At 51.8% G+C, this 17,848-nt stretch overlaps 1 protein-coding gene across 6 annotated transcripts in view; it reads left to right on the top strand.

The window, feature by feature from the left end:
- KDM6B (lysine demethylase 6B) overlaps positions 1-17,848 on the top strand; it is a 960,064-nt gene that overhangs the window by 534,699 nt on the left and 407,517 nt on the right. For 3 of the 6 annotated variants that reach the window (XM_078670457.1, XM_078670459.1, XM_078670451.1), the window contains exon 1: positions 14,924-15,420. The exons of the other annotated variants lie outside the window; for them this stretch is intronic. The gene's annotated coding sequence lies outside the window, so the exon portion shown is untranslated. Of the gene's footprint in view, positions 1-14,923; positions 15,421-17,848 lie in introns of those variants that run through there. 6 annotated transcript variants of the gene reach the window in all.

Genomic DNA, 17,848 nt, shown 5'->3' with positions numbered 1-17,848 from the left:
CTTCCACCGGAACAAAATCCGCACCAACGCCAGCAACTCAAAGGAACTCTTCAACATCATCCAGCAGTTTACCAAACCTCCCCAGCGAAAACACGGACATCACACCGTCCCAAGACCTCTGCAACAAGCTCGGCTCCTACTTCCGCCTGAAAATGAAGGCCCTCTACGACAACTTCAGTGAACAGACTCAAGAAACCCCCACTCCCCTCCAGCAACGACACCCAGCCCACCATCACCACCTGGACACTGATCACCACCGAAGACACCAGCCCGACCATTATGAACACCCATTCCGGAGCCCCCACGGACCCCTACCTACCTCACATCTTCTACAGAGCCGCCGCCACCATTGCACAGAATTACGCCGTACCATCAACGCCTCCTTCGAATTCGGCATCTTCCCAGACGACTGGAAGCAGAAAGTGGTCAAGCCCCTCCTCAAGAAACCCTCAGCTGACTCTACGGACCTGAAAAACTACCGACCCATCTCTCTCCTACCGTTCACAGCCAAAGTCACAGAGAAATTTGTCAACGCCCAGCCGACCACCTTAATCGATGTGAACGCCATCCTCAACTCCTCCCAGTCTGGATTCCACAGCAACCACTGCACTGAAACCGCCCTCCTCGCTGCCACCGATGACATCCACATGCTACTCGACCAGGGCCACACCGCGGCCCTCATTCTGCTAGACCTCTCTGCACCCCCGACCCAGAGCCTTGAGACCCTCACGGGTGAGTAGCACGCTTTAAAAGCCCCTGATTGATTGACATGCAGACATAGATGTCCTGAGAGAGGAGAATGGAAGTGCCTCTCTTGTTACATGCAGACATTGGAATAACCTCCTGTGTAACAGCCTCAGCGCCAACAGCCCCCCATGTTACATTCCGACATAGTTAGAACCTCCTGTGTAACAGCCTAAGCGCTGAGAGCCCCTTGTGTTACATGCTGACATAGGTAGAACCTCCTGTGTAACAGCCTGAGCGTTGAGCACCACTCGCGTTACATGCAGACATAGGTATAACCTCCTGTGTAACTTCCTAGGCGCTAAGAGCACCTCATGTTACATTCAGACATAGATAGCCTGAGAGAGAACAGAAGAGCCTCTCATGTTACATGCAGACATAGGTAGAACCTCCTGTGTAGAGCGCCTAGAGCCCCTCGTGTTGCATGCAGACATAAATAGCCTAGCCGGAGAGAGGACAACGGAAGGGCCTCTTGTGTTACATGCAGACATAAAGAGAATCTCCTGTGTAATAGCCTGAGCGTTGAGAGCCCCTCGTGTTACATGCAGAGAGAGAACAGCCTAACCTGGGAGAACAGAAGTGCCCTTGTGTTACATGCAGACATAGGTATAACCTCCTGTGTAACATCCTGAGCGCTGAGAGCCCCTCGTGTTACATGCAGACATAGAGAGAACGTTCAGTGTAACAGCCTGAGCATCGAGAGCCACTGGTGTTACATGCAAACATAGGTATAACCTCCTGTGTAACAGCCTCAGCACCGAGAGCCACTGGTGTTACATGCAGACAGAGAGAGAACAGCCGGACAGAGGAGAACGGAAGTGCCCTCGTGTTACATGCAGACATAGGGAGAACGTTCAGTGTAACAGCCTGAGTGCCGAGAGCCCCTCGTGTTATAGGGAGAACGTTCAGTGTAACAGCCGAAGTGTCGAGAGCCACTGGTGTTACACTGAACATTCTCCTTATGTCTGCATGTAACAGCCTGAGCGCCGAGAGCCACTGGTGTTACATGCAGACATAGGAAGAACGTTCAGTGTAACAGCCTGAGCGCCGAGAGCCACTGGTGTTACATGCAGAGTTGCAGACATAGGTATAACCTCCTGTGTAACAGCCTGAGTGCTTAGAACCTCTCGGGTTACATGCAGACATAGGGCGCATCTCCTGTGTAACAGCCTGAGTGCCGAGAGCCACTGGTGTTACATGCAGGCATAAGGAGAACGTTCAGTGTAACAGCCTGAGCGCCGAGAGCCACTGGTGTTACATGCAGACATAAGGAGAACGTTCAGTGTAACAGCCTGAGCGCCGAGAGCCACTGGTGTTACATGCAGGCATAAGGAGAACGTTCAGTGTAACAGCCTGAGCGCCGAGAGCCACTGGTGTTACATGCAGACATAAGGAGAACGTTCAGTGTAACAGCCTGAGCGCCGAGAGCCACTGGTGTTACATGCAGACATAAGGAGAACTTTCAGTGTAACAGCCTGAGTGCCGAGAGCCACTGGTGTTACATGCAGACATAAGGAGAACGTTCAGTGTAACAGCCTGAGCGCCGAGAGCCACTGGTGTTACATGCAGACATAAGGAGAACGTTCAGTGAAACAGCCTGAGTGCCGAGAGCCACTGGTGTTACATGCAGACATAACGAGAACGTTCAGTGTAACAGCCTGAGTGCCGAGAGCCACTGGTGTTACATGCAGGCATAGGAAGAACGTTCAGTGTAACAGCCTGAGCGTCTGGAGCCTCTGGTGTTACATGCAGACATAAGGAGAACGTTCAGTGTAACAGCCCGAGTGCCGAGAGCCACTGGTGTTACATGCAGGCATAGGAAGAACGTTCAGTGTAACAGCCTGAGTGCCGAGAGCCACTGGTGTTACATGCAGACATAGGAAGAACGTTCAGTGTAACAGCCTGAGTTCCGAGAGCCACTGGTGTTACATGCAGACATATGAAGAACGTTCAGTGTAACAGCCTGAGTGCCGAGAGCCACTGGTGTTACATGCAGACATAAGGAGAACGTTCAGTGTAACAGCCTGAGCGTCGGGAGCCTCTGGTGTTACATGCAGACATAAGGAGAACGTTCAGTGTAACAGCCCGAGTGCCGAGAGCCACTGGTGTTACATGCAGGCATAGGAAGAACGTTCAGTGTAACAGCCTGAGTGCCGAGAGCCACTGGTGTTACATGCAGACATAGGAAGAACGTTCAGTGTAACAGCCTGAGTGCCGAGAGCCACTGGTGTTACATGCAGACATATGAAGAACGTTCAGTGTAACAGCCTGAGTGCCGAGAGCCACTGGTGTTGCATGCAGACATAGGGAGAACGTTGTGTAACCGCCTGAGTGCCGAGAGCCACTGGTGTTGCATGCAGACATAGGAAGAACGTTCAGTGTAACAGCCTGAGTGCCGAGAGCCACTGGTGTTACATACAGGCATAGGAAGAACGTTCAGTGTAACAGCCTGAGCGCAGAGAGACACTGGTGTTGCATGCAGACATAGGGAGAACGTTCAGTGTAACCGCCTGAGTGCCGAGAGCCACTGGTGTTGCATGCAGACATAGGGAGAACGTTTAGTGTAACAGCCCGAGTGCCGAGAGCCACTGGTGTTGCATGCAGACATAGGGAGCACGTTGTGTAACCGCCTGAGTGCCGAGAGCCACTGGTGTTGCATGCAGACATAGGAAGAACGTTCAGTGTAACAGCCTGAGTGCCGAGAGCCACTGGTGTTACATGCAGACATAAGGAGAACGTTCAGTGTAACAGCCTGAGTGCCGAGAGCCACTGGTGTTACACGCAGACATAGGGAGAACGTTCAGTGTAACAGCCTGAGTGCCGAGAGCCACTGGTGTTACATGCAGACATAGGGAGAACGTTCAGTGTAACCGCCTGAGCGCCGAGAGCCACTGGTGTTACATGCAGACATAGGGAGAACGTTCAGTGTAACCGCCTGAGTGCCGAGAGCCACTGGTGTTGCATGCAGACATAGGAAGAACGTTCAGTGTAACAGCCCGAGTGCCGAGAGCCACTGGTGTTGCATGCAGACATAGGGAGAACGTTGTGTAACCGCCTGAGTGCCGAGAGCCACTGGTGTTGCATGCAGACATAGGAAGAACGTTCAGTGTAACAGCCTGAGTGCCGAGAGCCACTGGTGTTACATACAGGCATAGGAAGAACGTTCAGTGTAACAGCCTGAGCGCAGAGAGACACTGGTGTTGCATGCAGACATAGGGAGAACGTTCAGTGTAACCGCCTGAGTGCCGAGAGCCACTGGTGTTGCATGCAAACATAGGGAGAACGTTCAGTGTAACCGCCTGAGTGCCGAGAGCCACTGGTGTTGCATGCAAACATAGGGAGAACGTTCAGTGTAACCGCCTGAGTGCCGAGAGCCACTGGTGTTGCATGCAGACATAGGGAGAACGTTCAGTGTAACAGCCTGAGTGCCGAGAGCCACTGGTGTTACATGCAGACATAAGGAGAACGTTCAGTGTAACCGCCTGAGCGCCGAGAGCCACTGGTGTTACATGCAGACATAGGGAGAACGTTCAGTGTAACAGCCTGAGCGCAGAGAGACACTGGTGTTGCATGCAGACATAGGGAGAACGTTCAGTGTAACCGCCTGAGTGCCGAGAGCCACTGGTGTTGCATGCAAACATAGGGAGAACGTTCAGTGTAACCGCCTGAGTGCCGAGAGCCACTGGTGTTGCATGCAGACATAGGGAGAAGGTTCAGTGTAACCGCCTGAGTGCCGAGAGCCACTGGTGTGCATGCAAACATAGGGAGAACGTTCAGTGTAACCGCCTGAGTGCCGAGAGCCACTGGTGTTGCATGCAGACATAGGGAGAACGTTCAGTGTAACAGCCTGAGTGCCGAGAGCCACTGGTGTTACATGCAGACATAAGGAGAACGTTCAGTGTAACAGCCTGAGTGCCGAGAGACACTGGTGTTACATGCAGACATAAGGAGAACGTTCAGTGTAACCGCCTGAGCGCCGAGAGCCACTGGTGTTACATGCAGACATAGGGAGAACGTTCAGTGTAACCGCCTGAGTGCCGAGAGCCACTGGTGTTACATGCAGGCATAGGAAGAACGTTCAGTGTAACAGCCTGAGTGCCAAGAGCCACTGGTGTTACATGCAGGCATAGGAAGAACGTTCAGTGTAACAGCCCGAGTGCCAAGAGCCACTGGTGTTACATGCAGACATAGGGAGAACGTTCAGTGTAACCGCCTGAGTGCCGAGAGCCACTGGTGTTACATGCAGGCATAGGAAGAACGTTCAGTGTAACAGCCCGAGTGCCGAGATCCACTGGTGTTGCATGCAGACATAGGGAGAACGTTCAGTGTAACAGCCTGAGTGCCGAGAGCCACTGGTGTTACATGCAGACATAGGGAGAACGTTCAGTGTAACAGCCTGAGCGCCGAGAGCCACTGGTGTTACATGCAGACATAGGGAGAATGTTCAGTGTAACCGCCTGAGTGCCGAGAGCCACTGGTGTTGCATGCAGACATAGGGAGAACGTTTAGTGTAACAGCCCGAGTGCCGAGAGCCACTGGTGTTGCATGCAGACATAGGGAGCACGTTGTGTAACCGCCTGAGTGCCGAGAGCCACTGGTGTTGCATGCAGACATAGGAAGAACGTTCAGTGTAACAGCCTGAGTGCCGAGAGCCACTGGTGTTACATACAGGCATAGGAAGAACGTTCAGTGTAACAGCCTGAGCGCAGAGAGACACTGGTGTTGCATGCAGACATAGGGAGAACGTTCAGTGTAACCGCCTGAGTGCCGAGAGCCACTGGTGTTGCATGCAGGCATAGGAAGAACGTTCAGTGTAACAGCCCGAGTGCCGAGATCCACTGGTGTTGCATGCAGACATAGGGAGAACGTTCAGTGTAACAGCCTGAGTGCCGAGAGCCACTGGTGTTGCATGCAAACATAGGGAGAACGTTCAGTGTAACCGCCTGAGTGCCGAGAGCCACTGGTGTTGCATGCAGACATAGGGAGAACGTTCAGTGTAACAGCCTGAGTGCCGAGAGCCACTGGTGTTACATGCAGACATAAGGAGAACGTTCAGTGTAACCGCCTGAGTGCCGAGAGCCACTGGTGTTGCATGCAGACATAGGGAGAACGTTCAGTGTAACAGCCTGAGCGCCGAGAGCCACTGGTGTTACATGCAGGCATAAGGAGAACGTTCAGTGTAACAGCCTGAGTGCCGAGAGACACTGGTGTTACATGCAGACATAAGGAGAACGTTCAGTGTAACCGCCTGAGCGCCGAGAGCCACTGGTGTTGCATGCAGACATAGGGAGAACGTTCAGTGTAACCGCCTGAGTGCCGAGAGCCACTGTTGTTACATGCAGGCATAGGAAGAACGTTCAGTGTAACAGCCCGAGTGCCGAGAGCCACTGGTGTTGCATGCAGACATAGGGAGAACGTTCAGTGTAACAGCCCGAGTGCCGAGAGCCACTGGTGTTGCATGCAGACATAGGGAGAACGTTCAGTGTAACCGTCTGAGTGCCGAGAGCCACTGGTGTTACATGCAGACATAGGGAGAACCTTCAGTGTAACAGCCTGAGTGCCGAGAGCCACTGGTGTTACATGCAGACATAGGGAGAACGTTCAGTGTAACAGCCTGAGTGCCGAGAGCCACTGGTGTTACATGCAGACATAGGGAGAACGTTCAGTGTAACAGCCTGAGCGCCGAGAGCCACTGGTGTTACATGCAGACATAGGGAGAATGTTCAGTGTAACCGCCTGAGTGCCGAGAGCCACTGGTGTTGCATGCAGACATAGAGAGAACGTTTAGTGTAACAGCCCGAGTGCCGAGAGCCACTGGTGTTGCATGCAGACATAGGGAGCACGTTGTGTAACCGCCTGAGTGCCGAGAGCCACTGGTGTTGCATGCAGACATAGGAAGAACGTTCAGTGTAACAGCCTGAGTGCCGAGAGCCACTCGTGTTACATACAGGCATAGGAAGAACGTTCAGTGTAACAGCCTGAGCGCAGAGAGACACTGGTGTTGCATGCAGACATAGGGAGAACGTTCAGTGTAACCGCCTGAGTGCCGAGAGCCACTGGTGTTGCATGCAAACATAGGGAGAACGTTCAGTGTAACCGCCTGAGTGCCGAGAGCCACTGGTGTTACATGCAGACATAGGAAGAACGTTCAGTGTAACAGCCTGAGTGCCGAGAGCCACTGGTGTTACATGCAGACATAAGGAGAACGTTCAGTGTAACAGCCTGAGTGCCGAGAGCCACTGGTGTTACACGCAGACATAGGGAGAACGTTCAGTGTAACAGCCTGAGTGCCGAGAGCCACTGGTGTTACATGCAGACATAGGGAGAACGTTCAGTGTAACCGCCTGAGCGCCGAGAGCCACTGGTGTTACATGCAGACATAGGGAGAACGTTCAGTGTAACCGCCTGAGTGCCGAGAGCCACTGGTGTTGCATGCAGACATAGGAAGAACGTTCAGTGTAACAGCCCGAGTGCCGAGAGCCACTGGTGTTGCATGCAGACATAGGAAGAACGTTCAGTGTAACAGCCTGAGTGCCGAGAGCCACTGGTGTTACATACAGGCATAGGAAGAACGTTCAGTGTAACAGCCTGAGTGCCGAGAGCCACTGGTGTTACATGCAGACATAAGGAGAACGTTCAGTGTAACAGCCTGAGTGCCGAGAGACACTGGTGTTACATGCAGACATAAGGAGAACGTTCAGTGTAACCGCCTGAGCGCCGAGAGCCACTGGTGTTACATGCAGACATAGGGAGAACGTTCAGTGTAACCGCCTGAGTGCCGAGAGCCACTGGTGTTGCATGCAGACATAGGAAGAACGTTCAGTGTAACAGCCCGAGTGCCGAGAGCCACTGGTGTTGCATGCAGACATAGGGAGAACGTTGTGTAACCGCCTGAGTGCCGAGAGCCACTGGTGTTGCATGCAGACATAGGAAGAACGTTCAGTGTAACAGCCTGAGTGCCGAGAGCCACTGGTGTTACATACAGGCATAGGAAGAACGTTCAGTGTAACAGCCTGAGCGCAGAGAGACACTGGTGTTGCATGCAGACATAGGGAGCACGTTGTGTAACCGCCTGAGTGCCGAGAGCCACTGGTGTTGCATGCAGACATAGGGAGAACGTTCAGTGTAACAGCCTGAGCGCAGAGAGACACTGGTGTTGCATGCAGACATAGGGAGAACGTTCAGTGTAACCGTCTGAGTGGCGAGAGCCACTGGTGTTACATGCAGACATAGGAAGAACGTTCAGTGTAACCGTCTGAGTGCCGAGAGCCACTGGTGTTACATGCAGACATAGGGAGAACGTTCAGTGTAACCGTCTGAGTGCCGAGAGCCACTGGTGTTACATGCAGACATAGGGAGAACGTTCAGTGTAACCGCCTGAGTGCCGAGAGCCACTGGTGTTACATGCAGGCATAGGAAGAACGTTCAGTGTAACAGCCCGAGTGCCGAGAGCCACTGGTGTTGCATGCAGACATAGGGAGAACGTTCAGTGTAACAGCCTGAGCGCAGAGAGCCACTGGTGTTACATGCAGGCATAGGAAGAACGTTCAGTGTAACAGCCCGAGTGCCGAGAGCCTCTGGTGTTACATGCAGACATAGGAAGAACGTTCAGTGTAACAGCCTGAGTGCCGCGAGCCACTGGTGTTACATGCAGACATAAGGAGAACGTTCAGTGTAACAGCCTGAGTGCCGAGAGCCACTGGTGTTACATGCAGACATAGGGAGAACGTTCAGTGTAACAGCCTGAGTGCCGAGAGCCACTGGTGTTACATGCAGACATAGGGAGAACGTTCAGTGTAACCGCCAGAGCGCCGAGAGCCACTGGTGTTACATGCAGACATAGGGAGAATGTTCAGTGTAACCGCCTGAGTGCCGAGAGCCACTGGTGTTGCATGCAGACATAGGGAGAACGTTCAGTGTAACAGCCCGAGTGCCGAGAGCCACTGGTGTTGCATGCAGACATAGGGAGCACGTTGTGTAACCGCCTGAGTGCCGAGAGCCACTGGTGTTGCATGCAGACATAGGAAGAACGTTCAGTGTAACAGCCTGAGTGCCGAGAGCCACTGGTGTTACATACAGGCATAGGAAGAACGTTCAGTGTAACAGCCTGAGCGCAGAGAGACACTGGTGTTGCATGCAGACATAGGGAGAACGTTCAGTGTAACCGCCTGAGTGCCGAGAGCCACTGGTGTTGCATGCAAACATAGGGAGAACGTTCAGTGTAACCGCCTGAGTGCCGAGAGCCACTGGTGTTGCATGCAGACATAGGGAGAACGTTCAGTGTAACCGCCTGAGTGCCGAGAGCCACTGGTGTTGCATGCAAACATAGGGAGAACGTTCAGTGTAACCGCCTGAGTGCCGAGAGCCACTGGTGTTGCATGCAGACATAGGGAGAACGTTCAGTGTAACAGCCTGAGTGCCGAGAGCCACTGGTGTTACATGCAGACATAAGGAGAACGTTCAGTGTAACCGTCTGAGTGCCGAGAGCCACTGGTGTTGCATGCAGACATAGGGCGAACGTTCAGTGTAACAGCCTGAGCGCCGAGAGCCACTGGTGTTACATGCAGGCATAAGGAGAACGTTCAGTGTAACAGCCTGAGTGCCGAGAGACACTGGTGTTACATGCAGACATAAGGAGAACGTTCAGTGTAACCGCCTGAGTTCCGAGAGCCACTGGTGTTACATGCAGACATAGGGAGAACGTTCAGTGTAACAGCCTGAGCGCAGAGAGACACTGGTGTTACATGCAGAGTTGCACACATAGGTATAACCTCCTGTGTAACAGCCCGAGTGCCGAGAGCCACTGGTGTTGCATGCAGACATAGGAAGAACGTTCAGTGTATCCGCCTGAGTGCCGAGAGCCACTGGTGTTACATGCAGGCATAGGAAGAACGTTCAGTGTAACCGCCTGAGTGCCGAGAGCCACTGGTGTTACATGCAGGCATAGGAAGAACGTTCAGTGTAACAGCCTGAGTGCCGAGAGCCACTGGTGTTACATGCAGACATAGGAAGAACGTTCAGTGTAACAGCCTGAGTGCCGAGAGACACTGGTGTTACATGCAGACATAGGGAGAACGTTCAGTGTAACCGCCTGAGCGCCGAGAGCCACTGGTGTTACATGCAGACATAGGGAGAACGTTCAGTGTAACCGCCTGAGTGCCGAGAGCCACTGGTGTTGCATGCAGACATAGGAAGAACGTTCAGTGTAACAGCCCGAGTGCCGAGAGCCACTGGTGTTGCATGCAGACATAGGAAGAACGTTCAGTGTAACAGCCTGAGTGCCGAGAGCCACTGGTGTTACATACAGGCATAGGAAGAACGTTCAGTGTAACAGCCTGAGTGCCGAGAGCCACTGGTGTTACATGCAGACATAAGGAGAACGTTCAGTGTAACAGCCTGAGTGCCGAGAGACACTGGTGTTACATGCAGACATAAGGAGAACGTTCAGTGTAACCGCCTGAGCGCCGAGAGCCACTGGTGTTACATGCAGACATAGGGAGAACGTTCAGTGTAACCGCCTGAGTGCCGAGAGCCACTGGTGTTGCATGCAGACATAGGAAGAACGTTCAGTGTAACAGCCCGAGTGCCGAGAGCCACTGGTGTTGCATGCAGACATAGGGAGAACGTTGTGTAACCGCCTGAGTGCCGAGAGCCACTGGTGTTGCATGCAGACATAGGAAGAACGTTCAGTGTAACAGCCTGAGTGCCGAGAGCCACTGGTGTTACATACAGGCATAGGAAGAACGTTCAGTGTAACAGCCTGAGCGCAGAGAGACACTGGTGTTGCATGCAGACATAGGGAGCACGTTGTGTAACCGCCTGAGTGCCGAGAGCCACTGGTGTTGCATGCAGACATAGGGAGAACGTTCAGTGTAACAGCCTGAGCGCAGAGAGACACTGGTGTTGCATGCAGACATAGGGAGAACGTTCAGTGTAACCGTCTGAGTGGCGAGAGCCACTGGTGTTACATGCAGACATAGGAAGAACGTTCAGTGTAACCGTCTGAGTGCCGAGAGCCACTGGTGTTACATGCAGACATAGGGAGAACGTTCAGTGTAACCGTCTGAGTGCCGAGAGCCACTGGTGTTACATGCAGACATAGGGAGAACGTTCAGTGTAACCGCCTGAGTGCCGAGAGCCACTGGTGTTACATGCAGGCATAGGAAGAACGTTCAGTGTAACAGCCCGAGTGCCGAGAGCCACTGGTGTTGCATGCAGACATAGGGAGAACGTTCAGTGTAACAGCCTGAGCGCAGAGAGCCACTGGTGTTACATGCAGGCATAGGAAGAACGTTCAGTGTAACAGCCCGAGTGCCGAGAGCCTCTGGTGTTACATGCAGACATAGGAAGAACGTTCAGTGTAACAGCCTGAGTGCCGCGAGCCACTGGTGTTACATGCAGACATAAGGAGAACGTTCAGTGTAACAGCCTGAGTGCCGAGAGCCACTGGTGTTACATGCAGACATAGGGAGAACGTTCAGTGTAACAGCCTGAGTGCCGAGAGCCACTGGTGTTACATGCAGACATAGGGAGAACGTTCAGTGTAACCGCCAGAGCGCCGAGAGCCACTGGTGTTACATGCAGACATAGGGAGAATGTTCAGTGTAACCGCCTGAGTGCCGAGAGCCACTGGTGTTGCATGCAGACATAGGGAGAACGTTCAGTGTAACAGCCCGAGTGCCGAGAGCCACTGGTGTTGCATGCAGACATAGGGAGCACGTTGTGTAACCGCCTGAGTGCCGAGAGCCACTGGTGTTGCATGCAGACATAGGAAGAACGTTCAGTGTAACAGCCTGAGTGCCGAGAGCCACTGGTGTTACATACAGGCATAGGAAGAACGTTCAGTGTAACAGCCTGAGCGCAGAGAGACACTGGTGTTGCATGCAGACATAGGGAGAACGTTCAGTGTAACCGCCTGAGTGCCGAGAGCCACTGGTGTTGCATGCAAACATAGGGAGAACGTTCAGTGTAACCGCCTGAGTGCCGAGAGCCACTGGTGTTGCATGCAGACATAGGGAGAACGTTCAGTGTAACCGCCTGAGTGCCGAGAGCCACTGGTGTTGCATGCAAACATAGGGAGAACGTTCAGTGTAACCGCCTGAGTGCCGAGAGCCACTGGTGTTGCATGCAGACATAGGGAGAACGTTCAGTGTAACAGCCTGAGTGCCGAGAGCCACTGGTGTTACATGCAGACATAAGGAGAACGTTCAGTGTAACCGTCTGAGTGCCGAGAGCCACTGGTGTTGCATGCAGACATAGGGCGAACGTTCAGTGTAACAGCCTGAGCGCCGAGAGCCACTGGTGTTACATGCAGGCATAAGGAGAACGTTCAGTGTAACAGCCTGAGTGCCGAGAGACACTGGTGTTACATGCAGACATAAGGAGAACGTTCAGTGTAACCGCCTGAGTTCCGAGAGCCACTGGTGTTACATGCAGACATAGGGAGAACGTTCAGTGTAACAGCCTGAGCGCAGAGAGACACTGGTGTTACATGCAGAGTTGCACACATAGGTATAACCTCCTGTGTAACAGCCCGAGTGCCGAGAGCCACTGGTGTTGCATGCAGACATAGGAAGAACGTTCAGTGTATCCGCCTGAGTGCCGAGAGCCACTGGTGTTACATGCAGGCATAGGAAGAACGTTCAGTGTAACCGCCTGAGTGCCGAGAGCCACTGGTGTTACATGCAGGCATAGGAAGAACGTTCAGTGTAACAGCCTGAGTGCCGAGAGCCACTGGTGTTACATGCAGACATAGGAAGAACGTTCAGTGTAACAGCCTGAGTGCCGAGAGACACTGGTGTTACATGCAGACATAAGGAGAACGTTCAGTGTAACCGCCTGAGCGCCGAGAGCCACTGGTGTTACATGCAGACATAGGGAGAACCTTCAGTGTAACAGCCTGAGTGCCGAGAGCCACTGGTGTTACATGCAGACATAGGGAGAACTTTCAGTGTAACCGCCTGAGTGCCGAGAGCCACTGGTGTTACATGCAGACATAGGGAGAACGTTCAGTGTAACAGCCTGAGCGCAGAGAGACACTGGTGTTACATGCAGAGTTGCACACATAGGTATAACCTCCTGTGTAACAGCCCGAGTGCCGAGAGCCACTGGTGTTGCATGCAGACATAGGAAGAACGTTCAGTGTAACCGCCTGAGTGCCGAGAGCCACTGGTGTTACATGCAGGCATAGGAAGAACGTTCAGTGTAACCGCCTGAGTGCCGAGAGCCACTGGTGTTACATGCAGGCATAGGAAGAACGTTCAGTGTAACAGCCTGAGTGCCGAGAGCCACTGGTGTTACATGCAGACATAGGAAGAACGTTCAGTGTAACAGCCTGAGTGCCGAGAGCCACTGGTGTTACATGCAGACATAGGGAGAACGTTCAGTGTAACAGCCTGAGTGCCGAGAGCCACTGGTGTTACATGCAGACATAGGGAGAACTTTCAGTGTAACCGCCTGAGTGCCGAGAGCCACTGGTGTTACATGCAGACATAGGGAGAACGTTCAGTGTAACAGCCTGAGTGCCGAGAGCCACTGGTGTTACATGCAGACATAGGGAGAACGTTCAGTGTAACAGCCTGAGTGCCGAGAGCCACTGGTGTTACATGCAGACATAGGGAGAACGTTCAGTGTAACAGCCTGAGTGCCGAGAGCCACTGGTGTTACATGCAGACATAGGGAGAACTTTCAGTGTAACCGCCTGAGTGCCGAGAGCCACTGGTGTTACATGCAGACATAGGGAGAACGTTCAGTGTAACAGCCTGAGTGCCGAGAGCCACTGGTGTTACATGCAGACATAGGGAGAACGTTCAGTGTAACAGCCTGAGTGCCGAGAGCCACTGGTGTTACATGCAGGCATAGGAAGAACGTTCAGTGTAACAGCCCGAGTGCCGAGAGCCACTGGTGTTACATGCAGACATAGGGAGAACGTTCAGTGTAACAGCCCGAGTGCCGAGAGCCACTGGTGTTACATGCAGACATAGGGAGAACGTTCAGTGTAACAGCCTGAGTGCCGAGAGCCACTGGTGTTACATGCAGACATAGGGAGAACTTTCAGTGTAACCGCCTGAGTGCCGAGAGCCACTGGTGTTACATGCAGACATAGGGAGAACGTTCAGTGTAACAGCCTGAGTGCCGAGAGCCACTGGTGTTACATGCAGGCATAGGAAGAACGTTCAGTGTAACAGCCCGAGTGCAGAGAGCCACTGGTGTTACATGCAGAGTTGCACACATAGGTATAACCTCCTGTGTAACAGCCTGAGTGCTTAGAACCTCTCGGGTTACATGCAGACATAGGGCGCATCTCCTGTGTAACAGCCTGAGTGCCGAGAGCCACTGGTGTTACATGCAGACATAGGGAGAACGTTCAGTGTAACAGCCTGAGTGCCGAGAGCCACTGGTGTTACATGCAGGCATAGGAAGAACGTTCAGTGTCACAGCCCGAGTGCAGAGAGCCACTGGTGTTACATGCAGAGTTGCACACATAGGTATAACCTCCTGTGTAACAGCCTGAGTGCTTAGAACCTCTCGGGTTACATGCAGACATAGGGAGCATCTCCTGTGTAACAGCCCCGGGTAAGGAAATTGTCCTGTGTAGCGTGAGAAACAAGACAGCAAGAGGGCGAGGCAGGTGCTAGGAGAATGTGGAATTTGAACCCCTGGAGGATTATAAAGTTTGACAAAAATAAAGAATCTATAGGCAAAAGGGCAGAACGAACAAATGAAAGGAATGGAAAAAGTAATCAACGGGTAAATATGGGACGAAAAAGACGGAACAATAGAGTAAAAAAAACAAAACAGCTGGGGCGAAATGAAGAAACAAAAGGACACAGAAGGAAAAGAGACAGGCAATACAAGTGTTGGAAAAACGAAATGAGTAAGACAAACTAAGGGAGTAAGATGCATTGAAAAATTGACATAGCGGCTTGCGAGAGAGATGCAAACGTAGAAACTGAAAAGGAGACATCTTGGAGGAGAAAATCGAGAGCGCGCTAGGACCCAGAAACCTCCTTACTCCTGCCAGTCCCAAGGATAAATTCTATGTGACTGGGAGCGAGGGGGAAGGGAGGGAGGCATGGAGGGAGGGGGAGACGGAAAGGAGGGGGGTAGGAGGTGCAAAAATGTGTGAGGAGGAGGGAGTTGGAGAGGGAGCGAAAAGAGAAGAGGAGGGACGGGGCCTGGTCAGAGAGGGGGTGGGGAGCAGGGGAGGAGGAGGGTCTCTCTGAGCTGGAGAAGAGGGGGCTGGGCAGCAGCTAAACCTTCCCTTCTTTGTTTGACTACAGACTAAAAAAAAGCCAGAAAAAAGAGGGTGCGAGAGAGAGACGGGGAGAGACAGAGTGGGGCTGCTGTGCCTGGAATTAGATAACTAACACAGCCCCGCTGCCCCTGCCCAAGCCCGCTGCTGTCTTTTTTTATTTCAATTTTTGTGCATTATTTTCTTGAACCCTCCTAGTTTGGAGAAAGGAGTGAGAGCTGCCATTATTCCTCTCCAGTGCAAGGACAACAGAACAGGATATAACCAGACAAAAGCGAAGACACACAAACAAGCAGACAGGAAAAAAAAATAACAAAACGGGAACAGCAAACAAAAAGATCACCCCAAAAAAGAGCCTGAAACGTAGCAAAAAAAAAAGAAAACTGTGGGAAAAATAGCAAACACAATCGCAGCCATCGCAGGTAAAATGTTATGTTTGTTTCTTTAATTCTCTAATGAGTGTTCTCCCTTGGTGTTTTTTTTGTTGGCTTGAAGTGGGTGCTGCTCGCAAAACTCAGTCCGTGCCTGGCGTTTTTTGAAGTTGTTGTGCGGTTATAATCTGTTCAGTCCTCTGCTCCTTCTTTATTTATAATTGCTTGTAAAGGGTGCATGTTAAGCTGGTCTTTTTATTGTATTTTCTTGATGCGTGTTGGGTTTCTTTTCTGCCCAGTGCATACAAAAGTGATCAAGACAGCAAAGTCAGCTGGTGTCTCGTTTAAAAGGCACGTTCTTGAGAAGTGTGTGTGTGTGTGTGTGTGTGTGTACGAGGTCTTTGTGTGCAGGCAAGGGCTGAAATAGAGAATGTGTTCTGTTTTTTTTTTTTTTTTGCATTTCTCCCGTGTCTCTGCTTTTTAGCTGGAACACGGGCCATGTTTCCTGTGATTTAAGGGTTTAAAGAGCCCGTCCCGTGGGGGAACTTGGAAGAAAAAAAATCAGTGAATAATAATCCGTTTTTATTAACTGTTTGATGCCTGGTTTTGGGGTGTCTCCTTTCTATTTCTTTAGTGCGTTTCTGCATGGCTTGCTCTGGGGCGGGGGGGGGGGGGGAAATATGTCATCTGATTTGTGAGTGGTTGTTTTGGTCATTAACCAAGATGTTTCGACTCAGACGTGTGTTGAGGTGGGTTGACATATCTTTCTACAGATTATATATATATGTCGACTTGAGAGTGTTATGCATAAAGTAAGCTGTATATTTTATGCATAAAAACCCTAAAGTTGTTCAGTGTGAAGTTCGCTGTTTTGGGGGAACAAATTGTGGCAGAGATGTAATTGTGGGCGGAGCTGCGAAGAAGGGGTGGAGTTGCTTGATTTTTAGAAAAGTTTTGGAGGCTGCTGAGCGATGAGGGGTAACAATGGAGCATTGTGGCTGGGAAGGGGGGGTCAGCTGTGGTCATGGCTCAGGGAGCATTTTTCTCCTTTTGTGCTCCTCTACGGGAGGGGGTGTGGATAATTTTACTGCAGTTCCCCTCCACACTAACTCCCCTCTGGACCTGCCGCCCTCTAAAAAGTTAATTTCTTCGAGGTGTTGGGGAGGGCTTTCCGTTGGATGTTTTTATTTTAGAAGTTTGGGGAGTGTCTGAGCTATTCATAAGGGGGGTGGAGGGGTGCATAGAGGACCAGCCTCTGTTGCAGAGCCCCCCCAAGCGACAAGTCCTGGCCAGACACACGCCATATTCCCTTTCCTCACCGCCGCAGTCTCCAGAATCACCCTTGTGTTGTCAGTAACATTGCAAATGTTGCGAGGGGTTGAACTTTGTACACTCGGACTCCACCTTTACCCCGGTTTCACGATATTATTCGAGTTGCGTGCAGGGGTTGGAAGTTTACACGCAGTCTCTAGCCGCACCGCTGTGTTTTGCAAGTGTTGGGGGTTGTACACTCTGCACTTGTTTTATCAGTATTTTATTTGGTGTGTTTAGAGTCGGTCACATTTATTCACCCAGTTGTCTTTCTGGACGTCTGCTTTAATCTCGCAGAGGTTTCTCTTGCATCCCTCTTGACTTCATATTCGAGTTTTAAGTTCCCAGGTCGTAGGCCTAGTTTACACTTGTGTTGTCACAGTTGTGGTGTTTGACTCGGCAGGGCGGCAAGTTTGTTTCTTAGAGTTATGCCTCACCCGGGGGTGCGCGCAGAGAATCACGGGGTCCACTTGGTCAGCTCACCCAGTTCTCTCTCGGCATCACTTGCTGTGTGTGCCCGGCTTGCTGGATGTCTCCAGCCTTACTGCCTCTATTTCAGCTGCTGGTAGCTGCTGCTAGCTGCTGCTGCTCTGCCTTCAGCCTCACCCGTGTTTCAGGAGTACTTCTGTGCTGCATTGGTGGAGGGCAGGGAGTGCTGTCTGCCTTATCTCCTGCTTTTCCGTTGCCGCCCACCCCCACTCCTACGCCTTGGCTATAAGTAGTGTTTTTGGTCTCACACTTTATCCTTGTTTTCTCCGTTTTCTTTGTGTTGTCTTGTTGTTTGTCCGTTTGTCCTGGGCATATTATAGGGGTAACCTGGGCTCCAGCTTTTCCTGTCTTGTTTCAGCTGTTTGTGTGTGTGTGGGTGGGGGGAGGGGGGGACGGTTATTGCAAACAATTTTCTCTAATGTTGCTCTGCTCTTTGACTGGGATCTGCTGGAGAGAGGTCGTTGCTTGACCCTCGCCTCTGCACCCACTGTTTAACAATTTTGCAGAGCATGGACTTCAGGTTTGTTGGCTGAAATTGACGGGGGCATAACCCTGGTTGATTTCTCAGATAGTTGTTTCCCAAATACGATATTGTTACAAATAAATTCACAGATATATGTATATACAGTGGCGTTCGATCACTCCCCTACACCCATTGGTCTGTTCAAGTGTCATTCTC

Source organism: Lissotriton helveticus, chromosome 12 (genome assembly GCF_964261635.1).
Source record: "Lissotriton helveticus chromosome 12, aLisHel1.1, whole genome shotgun sequence".
In the NCBI taxonomy this organism is placed as follows: Eukaryota; Metazoa; Chordata; class Amphibia; order Caudata; family Salamandridae; genus Lissotriton; species Lissotriton helveticus.
Note: the sequence above shows the minus strand (reverse complement) of the source record. Positions and strands in the feature narration are given on the sequence as shown.